At 42.4% G+C, this 23432-nt stretch overlaps 1 protein-coding gene across 7 annotated transcripts in view; it reads left to right on the plus strand.

Annotated features, from left to right (window-relative positions):
* TTC28 (tetratricopeptide repeat domain 28) overlaps positions 1 to 23432 on the plus strand; it is a 645085-nt gene that overhangs the window by 491442 nt on the left and 130211 nt on the right. The gene's annotated exons all lie outside the window — the stretch shown is intronic.

The raw sequence follows: 23432 nt of genomic DNA on the forward strand, positions 1-23432 counted from the left end.
GGAGTCAGATTAACAATGTTTGCTAGGTATGATCTCTCTGGATTTATTTCTGAAGTATTCAAAAGTTGTGTTCTCTTTGACCTTTTTGGACTCTAAACACACAGAGGATGGTTTTTATTTTTTTTATTCATGTGTCCATTTAGCTATTTAGCCATATATCGACTTATTCATCCATCTCTGGGCCCACCAAGTAATTCTGAACACCTATCACACTTGAGGCTTCATTTATGTGAAATAAAACTCAGTGGGTTGGGTGTGAAGGGATTTAGCTCCAGCTCTGCCATTCACTCAGTTTCCACAGTAAGGAGAAATGACTTGCTCCAGATTACATGGTGACACTGAGCTTTTCTTCCTCTGATATTTTATAATACACCCCACCGGAAGATTTAACCACTGCTCAGGTGCCGTGGTTGAAGGACATTTCACACTCTTTGAGATTCACGAAAAATGTACAGATGGCTCTGTTGTACACTGAGGCACTCTAATTTATGTCAACATTCACACTTTCCTCAAAAAACGCACTTTATTCTGGGGAATCTCATGGTAGTGGTGTTTATGAATGACAGCATGCCCATCTTATCATTTTTGGCTTCTCTGATGGTTTCCCAAATGTTACATTTTCATTTTGTCAAACCATTGACAATGGTGGACAAGGAATGTCAGCGAAGTCCAACCCTGATTTTTCTTCTTTGCCTTTCCTTTGTTCTGTTTTTATGGCTCCAGTAACAGGAATTTTATTATAGCAGTTTGTGTCCTCAGCTCTTTTGCTGAGGCTCTGCATAATTTATGATCTAGATTCCAAAATGTTAGTGAATTGCTGCACCAGAAATAATGGAATGTGACAGCAATGGATTCCACATTCTTGGCCCAAATATTTGTGTCTGTGGTTTACAAGTCATTTCGGAGCATGATTGCTACATTGCTCAAGCTGTTACTGAGAATGCATTCTGACAAAGGAAGAGAATTTGGGTAATTATAAAAACACAAAATGGGTCTGTGCAACAGCATTCTGTTCATGGGTATCGGGAAGAAGAGCATATCCCCTGCCCCCAACCTTCCCCTCCACAGACATGCTTCACCCCTCTCTGGTGGGCCACATTGCCCAATCCTGGGTATGTGATTCAGATCTCAGAGTATCAGTCATGTTAAAGGTATACGTGGTCAGGGAATCAACTAATTGGCCACTTACCCTGTCTGAATAAAGTAGGTGTGTGCCCTGATGAGGTACCCTTGGAGCCATCACTTTCTTCTTAAAATTTTGTCTTCCTGGGGTGAATGCCTGATAGGCTAGTCAAAGATAGATCTCACATAAGCCCAGATGACCCCAAAGCTCCCTAATCTGTTTAATTCCTTTTTGTTGAAATGAATTTTTATTAGGTATATCTTCCAACTCTTTCAGAAAGATCTGGAAACAGAGCCTACTTTAAATGCAAAGTCATTTAAATGGACCCAAAACTGCAGTCACTTCAGAAGTACTGAAGAGACTGTTTTCATGTAAGAAACGCATCCCTTGCTCTCATGTTGATGTGGCTTTTGTTGGTGAGTCAGAAGAGGTTTAGTGGTTATGGAACCAACTCTGTGAAAAATCTGGGAGGTTTGTATGGTATTAAATTGTCCTTCATATGGCAAAAATGAGATAAAAGTCATCTGGCCAAATTCTTAGACTCTTCATGAAAAGAGTCTGTATATTATTTTTACCGAGTGGATAGAAAGGACATATACGCTGTGTGGACCAGTGCGTGTTGCTACAGTTGTAAGGGTGTCCTCTGATTTGTAGGACTGAGAGCTGCCCCTGACAAAGAGCTACTCTCATCTCTTAGTAAAAATACCAATGTATTGTCTCCACACTCAGTGTGAACCTTTACTTTCATTATACCAGCCAGAATATAGATAGAACTATGAAGTAGGATGTATATATGAATGTACATAACCTCTTTCTTACCTCCAGTGAGATGTGACAGAGTGAGACTTAGCCTCCAGGGAGATGTGACCAAAAAATGCAGGCCTTGGGATTTTTTATTTATTTGTTTAGTTTATTTATTTGTCTTTAGTGAGCACCCTGTCTCGAGCACTACTATAAGCATTGTGGATAAAGCCGTGAATAAAACAGAATTCCCTGCTTAGCTTACACTCTAGCACAGGAGACACAGTTTTTTAAATAAATACATAAATGCTATGAAGGAAAATCTGGGAGAGGGGAGAAAAAAGAACAGCAGGAGGATAGAGAGGAAGGAGGGAGTCAGTATGCCGGCTGGGGTATTTTAAGGAGTGAGGTCAAGGAAGGCCTCTGTGAGGAGGTGACAGTTGAGCTGAGAGCTAAAGGAAGCCCAGAGTGCGCTAGAGAGCCAGCCAAACTTGGGTTCGATTTCCATCGTTGTGCTTGCTGTTGGACCTCTCTGCTTACATGGGTGTATTTGGTGTTTATCGATAGTTTCCTTCTTCGTCTTGAGTCCTCCTCCTCTTTTTCTTTTTGCATTTAGAAATTAAATACAGTTTTATATTCTGACTGTGCTGGTTAACCCAGAGTTTATAATATTTACAGGAACCGTATTTTCCAAGTAAAAATTCAAGACTCAGAAATCTGATCTGAAAAAAAAAAAACACACTTATTTCTGTTTTATGGATTTATATGCATAAATATCCAAGGGAGTTATTAAAAAATAATTATATTTAGTTCTATATGTAATTAATCTTTTCCTTTATTGAGAGGAAAATTGTATGAACTTGGCCATTTCTTGAAAGTTCTACCCTATGGATGGAAACCTTGGTTACCTTAAATGCCCACAGTCCCATGAAACTCTTTTGCAGAGCGTAGAAGTCAATTTTAAGAGATAGAGATCTTAACTTCGTGGAACTTTACGTGAGACAGTGGGTGGCATGAATATTGACCTAAGTGGGAAGTGACAGAAAAGTTCCACACTTAGAATTTCCAATGTGGTGTGTTTGGGAGACTGTGATCTGAGTGGGATTGATGTGGACAGCATTGCTGTCAGCTCACAGTAACATTAAAAGCGTCTTTAGAGAAAGAGTCTGCTGGGACCTTATTAGTTCTAGAGCCACTAGCTGCTCTGGGGAGAGATTCAGAAGCCCATCAGCCACGAGGCTGTGTCTGTTTTACGTCAAGTTTCCTCTTGGGGAGCAGTATCTGTGCAGTGCTTTATGCATCACTTCATTTTGTCCCCATCAACAATCCTGTAGAAAGTCAGCGCGGACCCACTTGACCAGTTGGACAGGGAATTTATGTGCCTGAGATCGCCCAAGAAGCCAGGACTGTACCCAGATCCAAACCCATGAGCAAGTTTCCCCTGGGCCGCCAAGGTGGGCTGCGGGCTACCTTCCTTAGCGTGGTTGCTGCTGATCCGTGGCAGATCCTTCTACAGAAATCACCTGGGTGGGTGCCGTGATCCTGGTCATTAGGATGAGGTAAGGCAGGAAAGGAGAAAAAGGAGGTTTGGTTTGGGCCGTGAAGCCAGAGAACCATGTGGGGAGAGATGGTACCTAGAAGGGAAGAGAGACCTTCCTTGAACACTAGGATCACACATTTTAGAGCTGGAGAGGGACTGTGGTGGTTGTATAATCCAATCGCTTTAATGTTTAGAAAAGCGAAATGGCACAAAACTAAATGACAGCTCAGAGAAGTTGAGGGATTTAAATCACAGAGCTGGTTCGTGGCCAAGCAGTATGAAAGCCTGGTGTTTCTAATGCCCCAGCAAATGCGTTTTGTTTTATTTTCCTTCTTTGTATCAGGCTTACTGTCCTTAATCTCCCTCCTGCAGACGAAAGCCTTTGAATTTTTGACAGTTTCTTATTTCTAAAAGCAGTCCTGATTAAAACATCTTTAATTGAAATAAGAACAGTGATTAAGGCCAACCTGTCCTTGTGTCTGCGCGTTTATCCTCCTCACTGTCCTCTCTGGGACTTGTGACTGGACCGCAGAAGCGGAGCTCAGCGGGTGCTGGAGGGAGGTGCTCATTTCATATAATCGTGTTTTATTTTCTGTTGTTTCACATATCACAGTGTGATGTTCTTTCATGTCTCTTCTCCCTTTAGGCTGTGCACTCCTTGAAGGCCTGGCCCCAGGCTTAATGAGTTTGTACTGTACCCCCTAGCACAACACAAGACCCTCAGAAAGCTTTCATTAAAGGCGTCTGTCTGGGTAGCATGTTGATGACACTGCATCTCTCTCAGTGCCCTCAACGCCACCCCATGGTCTTTCCCACCCCCTTCCACCCCAGCCCCAACTCAGGATGAAAGTAGTTCTAGAATCCTAGTCGTTAGCAGGAGAATTTGGAGCCTCATGATTCATGCTCATGTTTGTCTTTTTAAGTGTCTGTATTTTGAGAGCGAGTGGTCATTGTTATTCTTTGTTCATTTGGACTGTCCTCTATTTTTGTTTGTATCTTTGAGTTCAGTTCAACGATATTGATTTCCTTTTAATGGAAAAAAAACCACCCTCAGATCTTTCCTGTGTATTGAAGTTTTGTCTTGGTGTTCAGGAGAGGCAACGCCACCTAGTGATTAGGAGCTCAGGCTGGGGAGTCAGAGGGGCACAGGGTCTCTCCTGTCCTCCCCGTGGGGTTATCTCTGGGCCAGTCGTTTGGCCTGGATAAGCCTCAGGTTTTTCCCATGCTATTAAAGCCACAGCTGCCTTGACCACATCATTACTATTCTAAACAGCAGTGTGTTCTTGGATTGTTTTCTTCTTCGATCATCCATGCAGATGGAGAGATGGGCTTCTGCCAGGATGGGTATCTTGATGGTGATCCTGGGTAGGAGGAAAGATACAGAATCTCACACTTTCAAGCCTCTTATTTTATTAGTTATTAAAGCTTCCCTTATGCAAATACTTGTAAACATTTGCTCAGTGTTTTTTTTTTTTTTAAATTTGTGGTAGAAAGAGATTTATTGGACCATTTGAAGATTTTTGGATCCCATTTCCCAAGAGTCTAGCAGTTCATCCCTTTACCCATTATTAAACATTTATAAAAGCGGAGTTCTGACAGCTTTTTACAATATCTTGAGATTATAATGATTTCTGTGTCAGACATTTGTTTGCTTCAGAGTCTGCCTGGTTGATACTCTAGTTCATTCCACAGACTGAGTGAGAGAAGGTTTAGGAGTATGGTGATTTTAAAATACAAGTTCCCTGACATTCCTTCCCTCAAAAAGGCGAGTCTAATTCTCCTTCCCTTGAGTGTGGGCCATTAAGGATGCCCTTCTAACCAATAGAATATGACAGAAGGGAGGCTATATGACCTCTGAGGCCAAGTCATAAAAAAGATACAGCTTCTGTTTGGCTCTCTCCCACTTGGGTCACTCACAATGGGGGGGAGTCAGTGCCACGTTGCAGGAATGCTCAAACTTCCTCTTCCTCTCCTTGTGGACGAAAGAGGTGGTATTCCCCCTTCAAACCAAGAGGGGCCGCCAGAAGAACTACTCATCACCTCTGAGGTACTTGTAGGAATGGGAGGCATATTCTTCAAACAGATGTCTGATTATGTAGTGAATTTGCTGTTCGGCCTTATGTGTCTTCCTGAGGTGGGGAGGAGAAGGGTGGAGATTGGCCAGTAGCAGAGAACTGGCACTCTCCTATTTGGCAAGTCACACACACACACACACACACACACAGACACACACACAGATTTCCTGTGGACCAAAGCTTCTTTTGGTTGAGCGAACCCTAGCAGCATGAGACTGTGGGGTATAACTCTATGCGTGGGACCTGAAAGAGGGTTCCCACATCCGGAATTGTGCAATGGGTAGGTCTCTCCCCAGAGGCTCCCAAAATCTTACATAAGACTCCCACAAATGGGGTCAGCATTTGAATGCCTGAACAAAAGGCAGCGATAGCCAAGAAAATACTGGCTAAAAGTAAGGGTTACCTGGCCCTTTCTGTGCCCTCCTAGCCCAACACACTGGAGTGAGGGAAGAGAGAAGCAGCTCTGTTTGAGCTGTTTCCCAGGAGAACCTGGACAGACCTTTGTCTGTGTTGCTTATGCCTGAAGTGACAAGCATGTTCCCAGCTTCCCTGACGAGGCTAGGTGACTGCTTCTAGCTACTAAAATATGCGGCTGTGGAAAATGCCCGTGTAGTTTCTCAGTGTCTGTTTTCCTGCCACAGCCACTGAGGTGGGGATGGGTGGGTGTGCAGAACAGAGCCTCCTGCTGACTCACCTTGGAAATCCAGAGTGAACAAGAACAGTCACATGGCGAACTAATGCGACTGGTGTGTTCTCTGTGACAGCGTAACCTCGCTTGCCCAGATTACTACAAGCAGGGGCACGGAAACAGAATGCCCTCCTGTTAGATGTTTCCCCGGACATCTGGAGCTCAATTGAGAAGTCAGGATTTGAATCCGAGGTCTGTGCAGCCCGCGCCTGGCCTTCGGGAGCAGCGCTGCCCTAGGCAGGGGTGGGAGCCGGTAGGTGACTTATATCTTCCCTGCCCCAGAGAAGATAAGGAAAGAAAGCAAGAGTAAGCGTTTCAAAACCTTGATAGCGGCTGGCCATTGCCATGATGTTTGATTGCATTTTACAACAGTAGTAATAGGCAACAGACTGTAAAAGGCAAAAAGTCCCCGAGCTGGCCCTTCGCAGAATAGTTTGAGAAGCACAGCCTTATAATATATTCTGATCAGTCTCAGATATAGTTAAAAGAGTAATCAATTTTGGAATGATTTCTTCATTGTATTTACTCCACATATCTATTCTGTTCTTAAAGCTTTTTGATCTCTCTTTTGAAATGACTGATAACACTTAGTGTAGTAATGGCAGCAGCTGTGCGGTGCAAATGCTTGTATTTCCTCCCCTTCCCTTTCAAAGCTGGCCTCATCTCTTCAGTCCTCTTCCTCTAAGCTTGTCTCTCTCCTAAAATCCCATTTACTTTGCCACCACCCTACATCTGGCTTTTTCCCCCTCCTCTATCACCAACCCCCTCCACCTTTCTAATAAACTTCTTTTGCTAAAGTATCCAGGGCTCTTCTAAACTTCTCCCGAAGCTTCCTTTCCTTGAACTCCTCACCCTGTCTGCCCCTCCTGACACCTTTCCTGGGACTCCTTTGCTTGGCTTCTGGAGTTCCTCTTAGTCCTGGGGTTTGACTTTTCAACATGAACTCTGCTTAGCAGAAACTGGGAATACATCATCAGGAGAGTAAATTTTTAAAATTTAGCTCATTAATGGATTTAATAAGCCACTGTACATATTTGGTAAAGAATCCTTTTATAATGTGAATAAGCATTTTTTTCAACTGTAAAAGGTAAGCTTTTCTACTTATAGCTATTTTTTCTTTTTAAGGGAAGTCATACTGGAAATCAAATACACATACTGAGTAGCATGAACTGATTCACTCTTAACTTCCCTTCATCCCAAGGCATTATGAAATGGGTCTTCATTTTAAGACATTTCAATTTCATTTGATTTGCGTTAGTCATCACTTACTGAGCTCCCCCTTGGTTGAGCACTGGGCACATTAATTCTTTATTCGGGAGGTGAAATGACTTGCTCAGGAAGTCCAACTTCCATTTCTAGGAAAATGAAATAGACATAATTTTCCTATTTCTTCCACTAGGGACGACTATTTTATGTAAAACAAACATTCTATGTAAAACAAACATAGCTTTCTCTCTCAGAAAGGTAGAGGGAAGAAGGCAGATGAGCTAGGGACCTCGGAATGCAAGAAACAACATGATAGTGAGTTCCCTGGTCTCCTTTTTGCTTCGTATATCCTTGAATGGACAGTGCAGAAACCAGCAACCTGGAAACACCAATGGGTGCAGATGACCTCTCACCAAACAAACAAAAAAACCAACCATGAGAAAAGCTTACTCTTCAGCCAAAACCTCCATCTACCAAGACAGAAAACTTTTAGACAATCTGCTGTACTCCAGCCAAATACCACAGGAAGAATTGTGGCCACACCCACATCTACAAAGGCTAAGTGGAGATCCTGAAATTTTTATCCTTGCCAGACTATAACAGGGCACCCTGACTCACCTGCTGAGGTAGTGCCAGAGAAGACAAGTGAGAAGCCAGAAGTTTTCTCCCTACCAGCTGAAACTTTCATTTCCCGCCCCCATCTCTGTAAGAGCAGAAGCCATGTAAGGACCCTAGATGGCCACTCTTACCTAGTGGCAGCCATGTATTCTCCCCTCCCCTTCCTGGGGTGGTGTCAGAGAGACATAGTAGAGAGTCAAACCTTTCATCACTAATCAGTGGTAATGAGGCCACTACTCCCTTGCATCCCCAAGTCATTGGGTAACACATGTTGAGTCTGTACTTACACCCCCACCCAGCAGTAACAAGGTACCCCTCCTATCTCTTCTCTGAAGGCTTACTGGAGAATCAAGACGTCTACCACCTCTCAGCTAGAGAATAGAAACAAGGCCATCCCACTCTCATGGTATCAGTAGAGGCCACCCTACCCTTCCCAGCCAGAGTAATATCAGTAAACTTCCACGCCCACCCAGCAAAAAAGAAATGCTTCTTTCATCCTCTCAAATAAAACTAAAAATCCTGGATATGTAAAACAAACAACACTCAGAAATGTAGAGAGAAGAGGGTAGACCAGCTAGGGACCTCAGGGCCCAGAGAACAACAAGGGAATGAACTCTATATTAATGAGTTCCCTCAACAGAAGCTAAGTGGAGAGACCTGCCCCCATCCAGCAGTGACAAGGTGGTACTCCCCTCTTTCCTATCAAGACACAAGGTTGAGATAAGATGCAGAATCTTAACAATATCCAAAAAGATGGAGTTTCAATTGAAACTCACTCATCATACCAAGAACCAGGAAGATGTCAAACTTAATGAGGAAAGACAACTAGTAGATGCTAATGCCAAGACAAAACAGATGTTGGAATTATTTGACAAAGATTTTAAAGCAAACATCACAAAAATGCTTTAATGAGCAATTGTGAACATACTTGAAACAAATGGAAAAAATGAAGAGCTTCAGCAAATAAATAGAAGGTATAAAGAAGAACCAAATGGAAATTTTAGAACTAAAAAAATACAGTAACTGAAATAAAAGCTCAACAGATGGGCTCTACAGCAGAATGGAGAGGACAAAGGAAAAAAATCAATAAACTTGAACATAGAACAATGGAAATTATCCGGTCTGTGCAATAGAGAAAATAGAGTGGGAAAAAAAAGAGAGAAAAGAAATAGACTGAGAAAAAAAATTAAAAGCGCCTCAGGGACTCTCACATGGGACTATAAGGAAAGATCTGACATTTGTGTTATTTGAGTCCCAGAGAGCTAAAAAAGAACATGGAGAAATAGTGGCTGAAAATTCCCCCAAATCAGTAGGAAATGTGATTTTGCAGATTCAAGAAGCTGAACAAACTTCAACAGGACAAATCGTAAAAAATTTACACCAAGGCACATCTTTGTCAAACTTCAGAAAACTAAATACAAAGGAAAAAACCCTGAATGCTACCAGAGGCAAACAACACATTACCTATAGGAGAAAAACAATTCAAACGACAATGACATTATTGGAAACCATGGAGGCCAGAGGAAGTGGCATAACATTTTTCAAATCCTGAGAGAAGAATTATTTCAACCCAGAATTCTGTAGCCAGTGAAAATGGAAATTAATACATTCTTAGTTGAAGGAAAACTAAGAGAATTTTCCCCAGCAGACTTACTCTAAAAGAATGGCCAAAGGAAGTGCTCTTAACAGAAAGAAAATGCTGAAGGAAGGAATTCTGTAATATTAGGAAGGAGGAACATGATAAAAGCAATACAGGTAAATACAAAGGACTCTCCAAACAGCAAGAATACGTATGGAAGAACTCAACACCACTATCAACCAACAGGATCTGACATTTATAGAACACTACATGCGGCAACAGCAGAATACATTCTTTTTTTTTTTTTTTTTAAAGATTTTATTTATTTATTTGTCAGAGAGAGAGCGAGCGAGAGCGAGCATATGCAGACAGAGTGAAAGGCAGAATCAGAGGGAGAAGCAGGCTCCCTGCGGAGCAAGGAGCCCGATGTGGGACTCGATCCCAGGACGCTGGGACCATGACCTGAGCCAAAGGCAGCTGCTTAACCAACTGAGCCACCCAGGTGTCCCAGCAGAATACATTCTTTTCAGGCACCCACAGAACATATAACAAGGTAGACCATATCCTGAGCCATAAAACAAACTTCAACGAATGTAAAATAATTGAAATCCAAGTATGTTCTCTGACCATAACAGAGTTACACTAGAAATCAATAAAAGAAAGGTAGGTTGAAAATCTCCAAACACTTGGAAACTAAACACACTATTAAATAACAAATGGGTTAAAGAGAAAGTCTTTAGGAAAATGAAAAAAAAAATGCATGAACTGAATGAAAATGAAAATATGTCAGAATTTGTGGGAATCAACTAAAGAAGTGGTGAGAGGGAAATTTATAGCACTAAATGCTTGCATTAGACAAGAGGAAAGATCACAGATCAATAACCTAAGCTTCCACCTGAAGAAAGTGGAAAAAGAAAAGCAAAATAAACCCCAAGCAAGACAAAGGAAGGAAATATAAAGGGAAGAGCAGAAATCAATGAAATTGAAAACAGAAAAACAATGGAGAAAAATCAGTAAAACTAAGAGTTGGTTCTTTGAAAAGATCTATAAAATTGGCAAACATAAAAAAAATTGGCAAACGTGGCAACACTAACAAAGATAAATAGAAGGCACAAATTACTAATATTGGGAATAAAACAGGGAATATCATGATAGACCCTGCAAAACTCAAAAGGATAAAGAAATATAGTGACTACCTCTCCACCCATAAATTTGACATCTTACATAAAATGGACTAATTCCTTGAAAAGTACAAGCTGTGATAGCTTACCCCATGTGTACTAGATAATTTGAATAGTCTTTTAACTGCTAAGCAAATTGAGTTCTTCATTAAAAGCTTCTCTAAGGGGGCACCTGGGTGGCTCAGTGGGTTAAAGCCTCTGCCTTCGGCTCAGGTCGTGGTCTCAGGGTCCTGGGATTGAGCCCCGCATCAGGCTCAATGCTCAGTGGGGAGCCTCTCTCTGCCTGCCTCTCTGTCTACTTGTGATTTTTCTCTGTTAAATGAATAGGTGGATTCTTTAAAAAAAAAAAAAAGCTTCTCCAAGAAGAAATCTCTAAGCTTAGATGGTTTCACTGGAGAACTCTACCAATCATTCAAAGAAGAATGAACAGCAATGTTGCAGTCTCTGGCAGAAAATGGAAAGGAGGAAACACTTCCCAGCTCATTCTAGAAAGCCAGTATTACCCTGATGCCAAAAACATTTTATTTTTATTTTATTTTAATTTTTTAAGGATTTTATTTATTTACTTGACAGAGACACAGTGAGAGAGGGGAAGGTGAGAGGGAGAATCGGGCTTCCCACCAAGCAGGGAGCCCAATGCAGGGCTCAATCCTAGGACCCTGGGACCATGACCTGAGCCAAAGGTAAGTGCCTAATGACTGAGCCACCCATGAGCCCCTGGCAAAAACATTTTAAAAGTTATATGCACATATATACATGTATATACAATGAACATAGATCCAAAATTCTTTTTTTTTTTTTTTAAAGATTTTATTTATTTATTTGACAGAGAGAGATCACAAGCAGGCAGAGAGGCAGGCAGAGAGAGAGGAGGAAGCAGGCTCCCTGCTGAGCAGAGAGCCCGATGCGGGGCTCGATCCCAGGACCCTGGGATCATGACCTGAGCCGAAGGCAGCAGCTTAACCCACTGAGCCACCCAGGCGCCCCTAGATCCAAAATTCTTAACAAAATATCAGCCAGTAGAATTCAGCAACCCACCTGGGACACCTGGGTGGCACAGTTGGTATAAGCATTTGACTTGATTTGGCTCAGGTAGTGATCTCAGAGTCCTAGGATCAAGCCCATGTTGGACTCCACTCAGCAAGGAGTCTAGTTGGGATTCTCTCTCCCTCTCCCTGTGCCCCTCCTGCTTGTGCTCTTGCTCTCTCAGATTTAAAAAAAAAATAAAAAAGAACTCAGCAACATTTAAAAAGAATTATATATCATGGCCAGAGGGGTTCATACCAGGAATGCAAGACCTGTTCAATATTTGAAAGTAAGTCAGCATAAACCACCATATTATATTAACAGGCTCAAGAAGAAAAATCACATGATCATATTAACTGATGCAGATTGGAAAAATAAAAACAAAATATCAGATAATTCCAAATACAGTGAAGAGGTAGAGCAATTGGAACTCTCATACATGGCTGGTGGGAAGGCAGACATGATATAGCTACTGTGAAGAAGGTTGGTTCGCCATATGACCCAGCAATTCCAATCCTAGGTATTTATTCTAGAAAAATAAAATCTCCATACTATCTTTACAACTTTCTGTGAAAGTATAATTACTTCAAAGTAAAAGATTAAAAAAAAAGAAAAATCACTGAGCCAGCTAATTTTGGGACTGGAATTGAGAAGAGCATTCTTTTTGGTCTTATCAAAAGTTTGGGGGATGCCTGGGTGGCTCAGTCAGTTAAGTGGCTGCCTTCAGCTCAGGTCATTATCCTCGTGTCCTGGGATCGAGACCCACATGGGGCTCCTTTCTCGACAGGGAGCCTCCTTCTGCCTCTGCCTGCCTGTGTGAGCTCTCCCTCTTTCACAAATAAATAAAATACTTTTTAAAAAAATATGGTTACCATTCTGAGCCCTCAAAAAAACAACTGATTTAGCTCATGTAGTCTCCGATTGCCAAATCTTGATGCCCAAACTGGTGAACTCTTCTAAGTCTTCAACCTGCTTGACTTCTGGAAGCACTTGGAGGCATTTTGCAAAAGCCACTGGCATATCCTATAGTTTACTACGTTTGTATTTGCCAAAGAATTTGAAATGGCCTCTTCCCTTTGGTACAGTTAGTTTGTGACCTGAACCAAGCTGTTAGTAGGGTGCTTCCAACCACTATTGATGACACGTGAGAAAAATCAGAATCTTAGTGTGTATTCTAGTATGAAAAGGATCTTAGAACCATGGGATGTTAGAATCGAAAAGACTTTATAAAATGTTGTTTGGTCTAACTCCTTCCCTTTACTCATAAGAAAACTTACTTTGGGGGGATCCATTGACTAACCTGAGATCACACAACAGATTCATGGCTAAGCCAAGAGAAAAACACATTTCCCATGACCGTGGGTCGGTTTCTGTGTTGTAATGCAGGTCCTATTGAGGTGGCCAGGCTGGAAGTTGTGCTTATGACATCTGTGGAGACGATCGGATGAGTAGCTGTGAATACCTCTGTAGTCCATGCTTTTTTTTTTTTAAGACTTTATTTATTTATTTGACAGAGATCACAAGTAGGCAGAGAGGCAGGCAGAGAGAGAGAGGGGGAAGCAGGCTCACCACTGAGCAGAGAGCCCAATGAGGGGCTTGATCCCAGGACCCTGGGATCATGACCTGAGCCAAAGGCAGAGGCTTTAACCCACTGAGCCACCCAGATGCCCCCAAAAGGGTTGTCCTATTAAAATGTGTAGTTTTATGGGGCAACAAATGTGTAAGTGCTTCATGGATTCTACCCTACCCCTCTCAACAATATACATTCACACACTGGAATCCAAGGACTCAGTTTGGGCAGTTGATATTTTTGTATCTTCTCATTCTCTTCTTTTCTGTTGTTGTTGTTTTTAAATTGAATGTAGATGAATATTTTTCCTTTTCCCCCAGCGTGTGACCCTTGGAGACTGTGGTCACGGAGATGTCATAGCACTAATGGTCTGTCTGTAGCTTATTTTGCATAATGGCCACAATTTTATGAAATCAAAATTTCTCTGTCTTTTGAATAATGAGTGGTGTCTTCCCCCACTGCTGTTTTACAGATTAGTCCAGGGACAGAAGAAAATAATCAGAACAACCAATTGAGTATTCAGTGCCATATAATAAAAACTATAATAGCTACCGTTTATTGAGTGCTGAATCCATACCAGGTGCTGTGCCCTTAATGTGCCTCTCAATCTTTAGAACAGCCTTTTGTTGTAGGTGTTATGACCCTTTTATGGATATGAAAACTGAGGCTTAGGGAAGGTAAGCAGTTTACTCAAGGTCACAGAGTTGGTACATGGTAGTATATAGAAATCTCATAAAATTGATCAGGGAACTGGTTTTTAGCCAAAAAAATATTTACCTTAGAGAAACTTTGTTTTTTAAGCTTATAAACAGAACCAACCCTCTCAACATAATACCCAATTATCCGATACATCTTTTAAATAAAAAAGGCCTTCATGGATCTTTTTACTCTTGGTCCTTGCCTGAACACCCCCAGCGCCTAGCACTGAATCACATCCTTATACACAGGCACTACCTGTGTGTGTGTGCGTGCTCGCGTGCACACACACATGTGTGTTGGGCATCCTGGCTGTTGTAGCTGTTGTCCCAGAGCACTGAAATGCCTGTTCCTCTGTGGTGGCGAAGTTGTATTCCCCAAAAAAGCAGAACCCACAGGACTAGAGGAAACTCTGTAGAAGTGATCACCAATTGAAGTGAGTCACTCCATTTGTGTAGCAAAATGGAAATCCAGGTTTTCCAAAAGACAGAGTCGACTTTCAAGGGTGGTTTTCAAAATTATTTTACATAGACACCTTAATTAGTCAGCTGTTTTTCTGCATCGAAAATAGGACTTGGTTTCTTTCTTTTTTTTTTTTTAAGATTTTATTTATTTATTTGACAGAAAGAAAGAGAGAGAGATCACAAGTAGGCAGAGAGGCAGGCAGACAGAGGGGGAAGCAGACTCCCTGCTTAGCAGAGAGACTGATGTGGGGCTCAATCCCAAGACCCTGAGATCATGACCTGAGCCGAAGGCAGAGGCTTAACCCACTGAGCCACCCAGGCACCCCAATAGGACTTGGTTTCTTATGCCCAGTTTTTTCTTTAAACATTTTTTTAAGATTTTATTTATTCTGCAGGGGTGGGGGTGGGGGAGAAGCAGAAGGAGAGGGACAAGCAGACTATGTTGAGCATCAAGCCCTACATGGCTTGACCTCAGGACTCTGAGATCATGACCTGAGCTGAAACCAAGAGTCAGTCGCTTAACTGGCTGAGCCACCCGGGTGTCCCCTTATGCCCAGTTTGGGGACATAATTGTATGTAAAACTGGATACATATGTATAAAACAAAAATTCCACTATCATTGCGATAGGGAACACACAGATTATTTTAACATAAGATTATTACGCTAAAACAAAACTATTGATGTTAGGAAACACCACTGTCATTACAAAGACGAAACGGGTTAGGTTTCTGAAGCATCAGAGAAGCAATTTATTGTCACATTGCAAATGTGGTGGGAGAAGCCTAGCGCTCCTTGGAATTAGTAATGGATCTTCTGCTTTTCCTCAGGAGCAAACAAAGGGAGAAATATCTTTAATTCTTGGGAAAAAAGAAGGGCCAGTGTGTTTTCGGCGCTCTTACGACTCAGATGTGTGTTCCTGAAGTTGAATTCAATGCCGACTAATCGCAAAAAGGAAAAGACTGTAAGGAGAAAAACACTGAGCTTAAACCTTTTAGCTTATCATACAGGATCTCTGACTTACACTGGTTTCTTTATAGGTGTTAAACTTGTTACAAAGTCTTTCAAAGTAAAAATATTTGACGATTCAAGAGAGTAGGTATATGATGATATTTCCCAACGGTCTGTTAAGGAGATACTAGTAGTGCTTCACTGCCGTAAAGAGCTCCCCATTTACAGTCTTGGTACTCAAAGTGTGGCCCATGGATCAGTGGTATCTTATCTCCTGGGAGCTTATTAGAAATGCATACCCTCAGCCCCACCTCAGACCTGGGAAATCAGCTTCTGTATGTTAACAAGGTCCCCTGTGATTCTGATCCACATTAAGGCTTGAGAAGTCTTGGTCTGCAAAGTACTTTTATGTGCATCATCTGCCCTGCCAGCGTAGCATGAAGATAGGAGAAAGTGATATTGACCTTAGTGCATGCAGGAGTCATTTCCCCTGAGGTGAGGGAAATAATGAAGGTAGCAGTTGTCATTCCTTAAGCCCCCACTTATGCACCAGTCACTCTGCATAGGTGACCAGATTCATTTATCCTCACCACACCTCAGGAGGGAGGTATTATTAGCTGCATTTAACTGTTGAGGTAAACATAGCTCAAGAGGGGAAGTAACTCACCCAAGATCACACAGCCAAGAAATGCTAGAGCCTGGATAATTCCCTATTCTCAGAGGCCCTGCTTTTTGCAAGTATTCAAGAACATTCTGGAATGAGAAGGAATAACTACAGTGGACTTCCGTCTTGGCTGCATTTTAGAATCGCCTGTGGGGCGTTATAAAACACTGATGTCCACTCGCCTGTCTTAGTGTGTTTGAGCTGCTATAACAAAATATCAGAGATTGGGTAGCTTATAAACAGAAACTTACTGCTTACAGTTCCAAAGGGTAGAAGTCTGAGATGAGGGGAAGTCACCTGGTTGGCTCAGTCGGTAGGGCATGTGACTCTTGTCTTGATCTCAGGGTTGTGAGTTTGAGCCCCACATTGGCTGTAGAGATTACTTAAAAATAAAACCTTTAGAAAATAAAGAAAAGGAAAAGGGACACCTGGGTGGCTCAGTTGGTTAAGCGTCTGCCTTCAGCTCAGGTCATGATCCCAGGGTACTGGGATCGAGTTGCAAGCAAGTCGGGCTCACTGCTCAGCAGGGAGTCTGCTTCTCCCTTTTCCCTGCTTGTATTCTCTTTCTTTCTCAAATAAATACATAAAATCTTTTTTTTTTTTTAAAGATTTATTTATTTATTTATTTGACAGAGAGAGATCACAAGTAGGCAGAGAGGCAGGCAGAGAGAGAGGGGAGGAAGCAAGCTCCCTGCTGAGCAGAGAGCCCGATGTGGGACTCGATCCCAGGACCCTGAGATCATGACCTGAGCTGAAGGCAGCAGCTTAACCCACTGAGCCACCCAGGCGCCCAATACATAAAATCTTAAAATAAAGAAGTCTGAGATGAAGGTGCCAGCATGGTTGGGTGTGGTTGGGTGACCTCTTTCCAGGTCATAGCAGAAGGGACTAAGGATCTTGCTGGAGACTGTTTTATAAGGCACGAATCCTATTCATGAGGGCTCCACCCGCATGACCTAATCATCTTCCAAAGGCCTCACCTTCTAATACTCTCACCTTTTGGGGGTCAGGGCTTCCACACATGAACATGGCAGGGATGTGGGCCCTCAGACCATGGCACTCACCCTCAAAGGTTCTGATTTAATTCATTTGGGGGCTGGGCCTGGCAATGGAATTTTTAAAAGCTCCCCATATAATTCGAATATGTTTCCCAAGGTTGAGACCCACTGGTTTGCAGACAGATTGGATGGCTCTGTGTTTGCCCTGTTGACAGGACCTCCATCAGGGGACCACTCACCTGCCTCAGTTCACTTGTTGAGCAGGTAGACTGTGAGGCTGCTGGCCACTGAGCATGCCGGGGCAATGAGATAAATAAATACCTAAAGCATTTCATGCATTGTTAAACACAACAATCGCACTGCATTCAGGGAGAGAGAAATTGGCCACTGAGATAGGGCTAAATGTCTAAAGGCAGATAAACGTATTCCGCTGTCTTTATGATGAGCACAGGTCTCTTATCTTATTCCTTATACAGCCTGGCCCTCAGCGTCAAGCTTACTTAAAATCTTGTGTGTAAGTCTGCAAGTGGGTCTCAAGTATTAGGCACAGAAGTGTTTAAAATAGCAAAATCATAATCCTCTATCATTTGGCGACAGGATCTGTCTGTGTGCTTTACAGAAATATTTTATTTACTCGTTACCTTACCGTATTTCTCAGGGGAGCAAACTGAGGTTCAGAGAAAATAAGCAATTTGGCGGAGCTTTGATTCAACTCAAAATAATGTCAAACAGCCCATGTGGTTTCCACACTTTCTAATAAGAAGGAGAGACTAACTCTAAAGAGTCACACTTTTTAATAAGAGGGAGAATCTAACCTAATGGAGTCAATCCCTGGGAATTCAAGTTAGTTCAACAAAGACTTCCAGAGGCTCTGATGTGAGCCAGACACTGAACTCTAAGAATGAAGAAGATAAGGTCATCTGCCTCACAGAGCTCACAGTCTTGAAGGGTAGACGAACGGACAGAGCAGCAAAGCTCAATAGATAATGTGAGCCACGTTTGTAATTTAAATTTTTCTAGCAGCCACATCTTAAAAGGTAAGAAAAGGCGAGATTGATTTTAATAATATATTTTGTTTAACAATACATAAAAAATACTGTCATTTCAGCATGTAATCAATATGAAAATTAATGTATTTTGTATTCTTTTTTTCATACCAAGTCTTTGGAGTCCTGTGTTTATTTTATTTTGAGAGAGAGGGAGAGAGTGTGTATACATGCACGCAGGGCAAGGGGAGGGCAGGGGAAAGGCACAGGGAGAGGAAGAAACTCAAGCAAGCTCTATCCCCAGCATGGAGCTCCAGGCGGGGCTCGGATCCCATGACTTGAGATCCCGACCTAAGCAGAAATCAAGGGTCTGACGTGTAACTGACTAAGCCACCCAGACCACCCCACACACATGTATTTTATATTATAACACATCTCAATTCTGACTAGCCACATTTCTTTTCTTTTTAAGATTTTATTTATTAGAGAAAGTGAGAGCAGGAGCTGGTGGAGGAACAGACTCCCCGCTGAGCAGGAAGCCTGACCCCGGGGCTCCATCCAGTGATTCTGGGATCATGACTTGAGCCAAAGGCAGCCATTTAACCAACTGAGCCACCCAGGCGCCCCCAGATGAGCCACATTTCAAGTGCTCAGAAGTCACATGCAGTCAGTGGCTACCATACTGGACAGTGCATGTCTAATGAAACGTTGAGGAACTCCTGTGTTTGTTGTTGAGGAACAGGGGTCAGGGGAGACTGGTTGTTTGTTGCTACCATTTTGTACTTTAAAAAGTATTTAAAAGGGATGCCTGGGTGGCTCAGCTGGTTAAGCGGCTGCCTTCAGCTCAGGTCATGATCCCAGCCTGGGCTTGAGTCCCACATCGGGCTCCTTGCTCAGCAGGGAGCCTGCTTCTCTCTCTGTCTCTTCCTGCCACTCTGTCTGCATGTGCTCGCTCCCTCTCTTTCTGACAATAAATAAAATCTTTAAAAAAAAAAAAAAGTATTTAAAAGCCCCACCTTGGGGTGATCCTTAAGTTGTATCTGTACACTCAGTGAAATAATGTAGTTATGCTTCTTAGAGACCCTCTGCTGTAAATGCTCTCATTTATCAAAATTTCAGCAAAATGACTGATTCTGACTTGGACAGTGTTTTTCAGCCTAGCCTAGAGAAAAGTTATCTGTGTCTCCCAGGCCTTGTGACCCACTGGTGGTTCTTCCCATGAGTAACACACTTTTTTTTTTTTAAAGATTTTTATTTGTCTGACAGAGAAACAGTGAGAGAGGGAACGCAAATAGGAGGAGTGAAAGAGGGAGAAGCAGGCTCCCCGCTGAGCAGGGAGCCCGATGTGGGGCTTGATCCCAGGACCCCAGAATCATGACCTGAGCTGAAGGCAGACGCTTAATGACTGAGCCACCCAGGTACCCTCCCCCCACCTTTTTTAAAAAAGATTTTTATTTAGTAACACACTTGTAATAGGGCTTGACTTTGTAATGATTATAGTTATATCAAACCTTTTAAAAATCAATCCAAACAATAAGTGTTTTACTTTATTAGAAGATTTTTGTAAGCTGACAAGATCACAAACTGTTCTATAGAAACCCCCTTCTGGGAGATGTAGGGCTTTCTGTGAAGAAATAATTCAGGATACCAGATCCCCCTTCAGGAAATTCATCCTGCAGATATTAGCGTCTGAAAAGCTCTGAGAAGTCCTGTATTAACTTTGCTTAATCCAGGGCTTCACATACAATTGACCATGGAAGACACATGCGTCTCAAGACATCTGTTAGCTTCTCATGGGACACAGCTGCTCTGTGGAGCAAGGTACGGAAAACACAAAACTAGATGATTACTTTCCTGTGACCCTATAGTAGACAGAACGGCAGCCCTCCCCACTAGAAGGGTAAGGCATAGAACCTTTCCTTTTTCAATCTAAATTTACATAGTACAGGCAGTAGAAAGTGACTCTTCAGGTCAACAGACCTGAAGAACTGCCATTATTTTTGTGGAAATACTGAGTTCGCACCTCTGTATTTAAGGAAACTGTTGCAGAGAGCGGGACATGAAGAGGAATATGGAACCTGGATTAACCTCCTCCCAAACGCTGGTTTGTAAAACCCTGGAAACCCATGGCTCCCCATGGCCAAGCCAACCGCAGTTACATCTGTAATTTTGATCCATCGGCAGGGTTATATCCAGAGTCCAGATTAATAAGTAGATTAAATGGTTTCATGATTAGATGACCTCATTGTATTAAGGAAAGGCCACTCATCCTTTTGGGGAACAAGGCTCGTCCTTCACTGGCCACACCTGGCACCATGTCGTTTAAGAACTGTTATCAGGCTGGGTTTCCTTACTTCAGAAACCGGGGGACTCCGGTCAATGTAGAAAATGCTCACACCTGCCTCTCCGCAGAGCTGAACTCCTTCTCTCTCTCCTCACCTCTGCAGTCCGCTCGAGGACAAGGTGTTCCCTCTTCTGTCGTGTGTTGCTTTCTGCCTCAGGGGTACCGTGTCTTTCAGAAACAGAATACAGTGACTTTGCTGCTTTTTAATTTCCATTTCCCCAGACCCTCTAAGGATCGTAGACAGGGATGTGCAGTCTCTAAGCACCAAGTGTGGAATTTTTTTTTCCACCTAATTTATGCAGTTGCCTCATAAGAGAACGCTCATCCTTTTGTTTCTTACCCAGTTTTTTGTAATGAGCTATGCAACATCTTAAAAATTGAACGGATGGGTATGTTTAAAGCATTTTTGAATTACTTATAAATTCACTTGTATGCCAAATAGATTTCATTAACTATTTTTTTTAAATCACCATTAAGCCAATTAACATGTCTTATTAGTGATTGGTGACAAACCTTTTTTTCAAACCGACCTTTATGAACCATCGCAGATAAGCACATATTAAAAAGAAATATGAATCCTCTTTTTGTCAGCAAACACGGTATTGATCTATAGGAAGTTCAAGGTGGGAAAGCACTTTTTATCCCCCCCCCCCACTCAGAAGAAGAGACTTACGCAGCATCAGTGGTCCTCAGAGAGAGCACGGAGCTGCGCTTGGAGGCTTTGTGTGTTGTTTGCAGGCATCTTCGTTCCTGTGCAAACTCCCCTATGCTGTGATCCTGCCTCCCCACTCAGGCTGTGAGCAGGCACCTTGTGTTCATCATCTCTTATCCCTGATACCCACTGTGGCACTACAGTAAATGTTTGCTGAAAGAATGATAAAGGCAGTTTAGCAAATTATGTCCAGGCCAACAGAGATGAATAAATCAAGTTATTTTTCACTCTGGAGGGCTCTCAGGACCTGATCCTAAAGAGATGAGATAGGAAACAGGTACACACTAACAGTAACCAGCTGTCTGACTTTGAGTAGGTTGCTCCCCTTCTTTGTACTTCAATTTCTCCATCTGGAAGATGAATGATTAATAACCTCGCATCCCTCCGAGTAATACTATAAAGATAAAGGGAAGAGAGAGATGAGAGCATAGTGAGCTCTTTGGAGGCAAGATCTATGTACCACTCAGTCATCATAATTGCCACTGCTATTATTTCTCCAGGGTGTGCAATGAATTCATTTTACTCCTTTGAAGAACATGGAGGAGAGCTAGCTGGAGTGGAGGGTTCACACTGGTGAGACATGGAAGACTAGGCTGGATAAGCATTTTAGAATCCATCTTTTCAGGATTGGGGAGCCTGTGGGACTTTGTCTTAAAGAATAACCTTCCCCCACCCCAATCCCAAATTGATGAAGCGAAAGCCTGAGACACCTGGAGACCCATGACTGGATCTCAGGTGAGCAATCAAGAGATGATTTAGTCACTGGGCAGGGACACCTGGGTGGCTCAGTCACTTAAGCTGCTGCCTTCGGCTCAGGTCATGATCCAAGGGTCCTGGGATCGAGTCCTGTGTCAGGCTCCTTGCCCAACAGGGAGTCTGCTTCTCCCTCTGCCGGCACCTGCCCCTGTTTGTGTGCATACTCTCTCTCTCTCTCTTTCTCTGACAAATAAAATCTTTTAAAAAAAAAAAAGTCACTAGACATAGATAGTGCCTCCTTAGATTCCATCTTTACCTAGATCCTGCTCACAGAAGCATTGGTTTATTGCCCAAATGCTCTTAGAAGCTATCAAATATACTGGTTAAGAACTTGAAATTTAGAATTGGACTGCCTGGGTTCAAATCCCAGCTTGCTACTTTCTAGTTGTATGATCTTGGGTAAATTCCTTAACCTTTCTGTGACTCATCTGGAATGTGAGTGTAATTACAGTTCTTAACTCATATGCTCTTGTGAGAATTACATTAACACATATAAAATACCTAGAACCGTGCCTGGCACATCGTAAGTTCTCAATAATTTTAGCTATTGAAATAGATATTACTATATAGTGGGATTGAGCTCGACACTATCTTTATCACCTTTCTGTCATCTGACTATAGATTGGAGAACAGGATTTGGCCAGCACCCAAGCACATGGAGAATGGGGCCAAATCTCACTGGAGCATAGACCATTATTTATGAGTAGATATTAGATACAGCTTGCTTTACTTAAAGGTCAAACAGGAAAAAAAAATAGAAATGGAAAATTGTTATAGAATAAGGGAGAGGCAATGTTGATTCTCAGAAGGTAAGCGGACCTTTAAGAATTATCCACTGTGGGGCGCCTGGGTGGCTCAGTGGGTTAAAGCCTCTGCCTTCTGCTCAGGTCATGATCCCAGGGTCCTGGGATTGAGCCCCGCATGGGGCTGGCTCCTCAGCAGGGAGCCTACTTCCTCCACCCCCCCTTCTGCCTGTTTCTCTGCCTACTTGTGATCTCTGTCAAATAAATAAATAAAATCTTAAAAAAAAAAAAAAAAGAATTATCCACACTGTAAGTACTAAGAGAAAAGTTTACAAGTTTGGCACCCTTAGTAGGTACAAAAAGACATGAAATAGAAGTAGGAAATCATAAGGAGAATGCAGGCTGATATGGTGAGAAGAGGGTCAGATGCAAAAGAACATGGGTTATCGAAAGAAGAACTGCAAGGAACCTAACCATGTAAAATCTGCAATAAAAGTAGAATTGAATGTAACTGATACAGTGGGAAACTGAGTCAGCGTCGTGGGGAATAAGCTCTGCTAGAATATAGAAGAAAAGAACAAAGAGATGAAGACAGGAATTAGGAGGTATTAGCAGAGGGCTTAAGGGTCTTCTTTTTCTCATCTTGCTCCCACACTTCAGTTGGTTGGCTTACTGGAAGGTGGCTTCTTCTGCCAAGAGAAATTTGAACCTGCCATGTTTTCTGTCATTGGCCCTTTCTTGGGATCCTTGACCAATACCAGGAAATGTGTTTC

Source organism: Mustela nivalis, assembly GCF_964662115.1.
Source record: "Mustela nivalis genome assembly, chromosome: 14".
Taxonomy (NCBI): Eukaryota; Metazoa; Chordata; class Mammalia; order Carnivora; family Mustelidae; genus Mustela; species Mustela nivalis.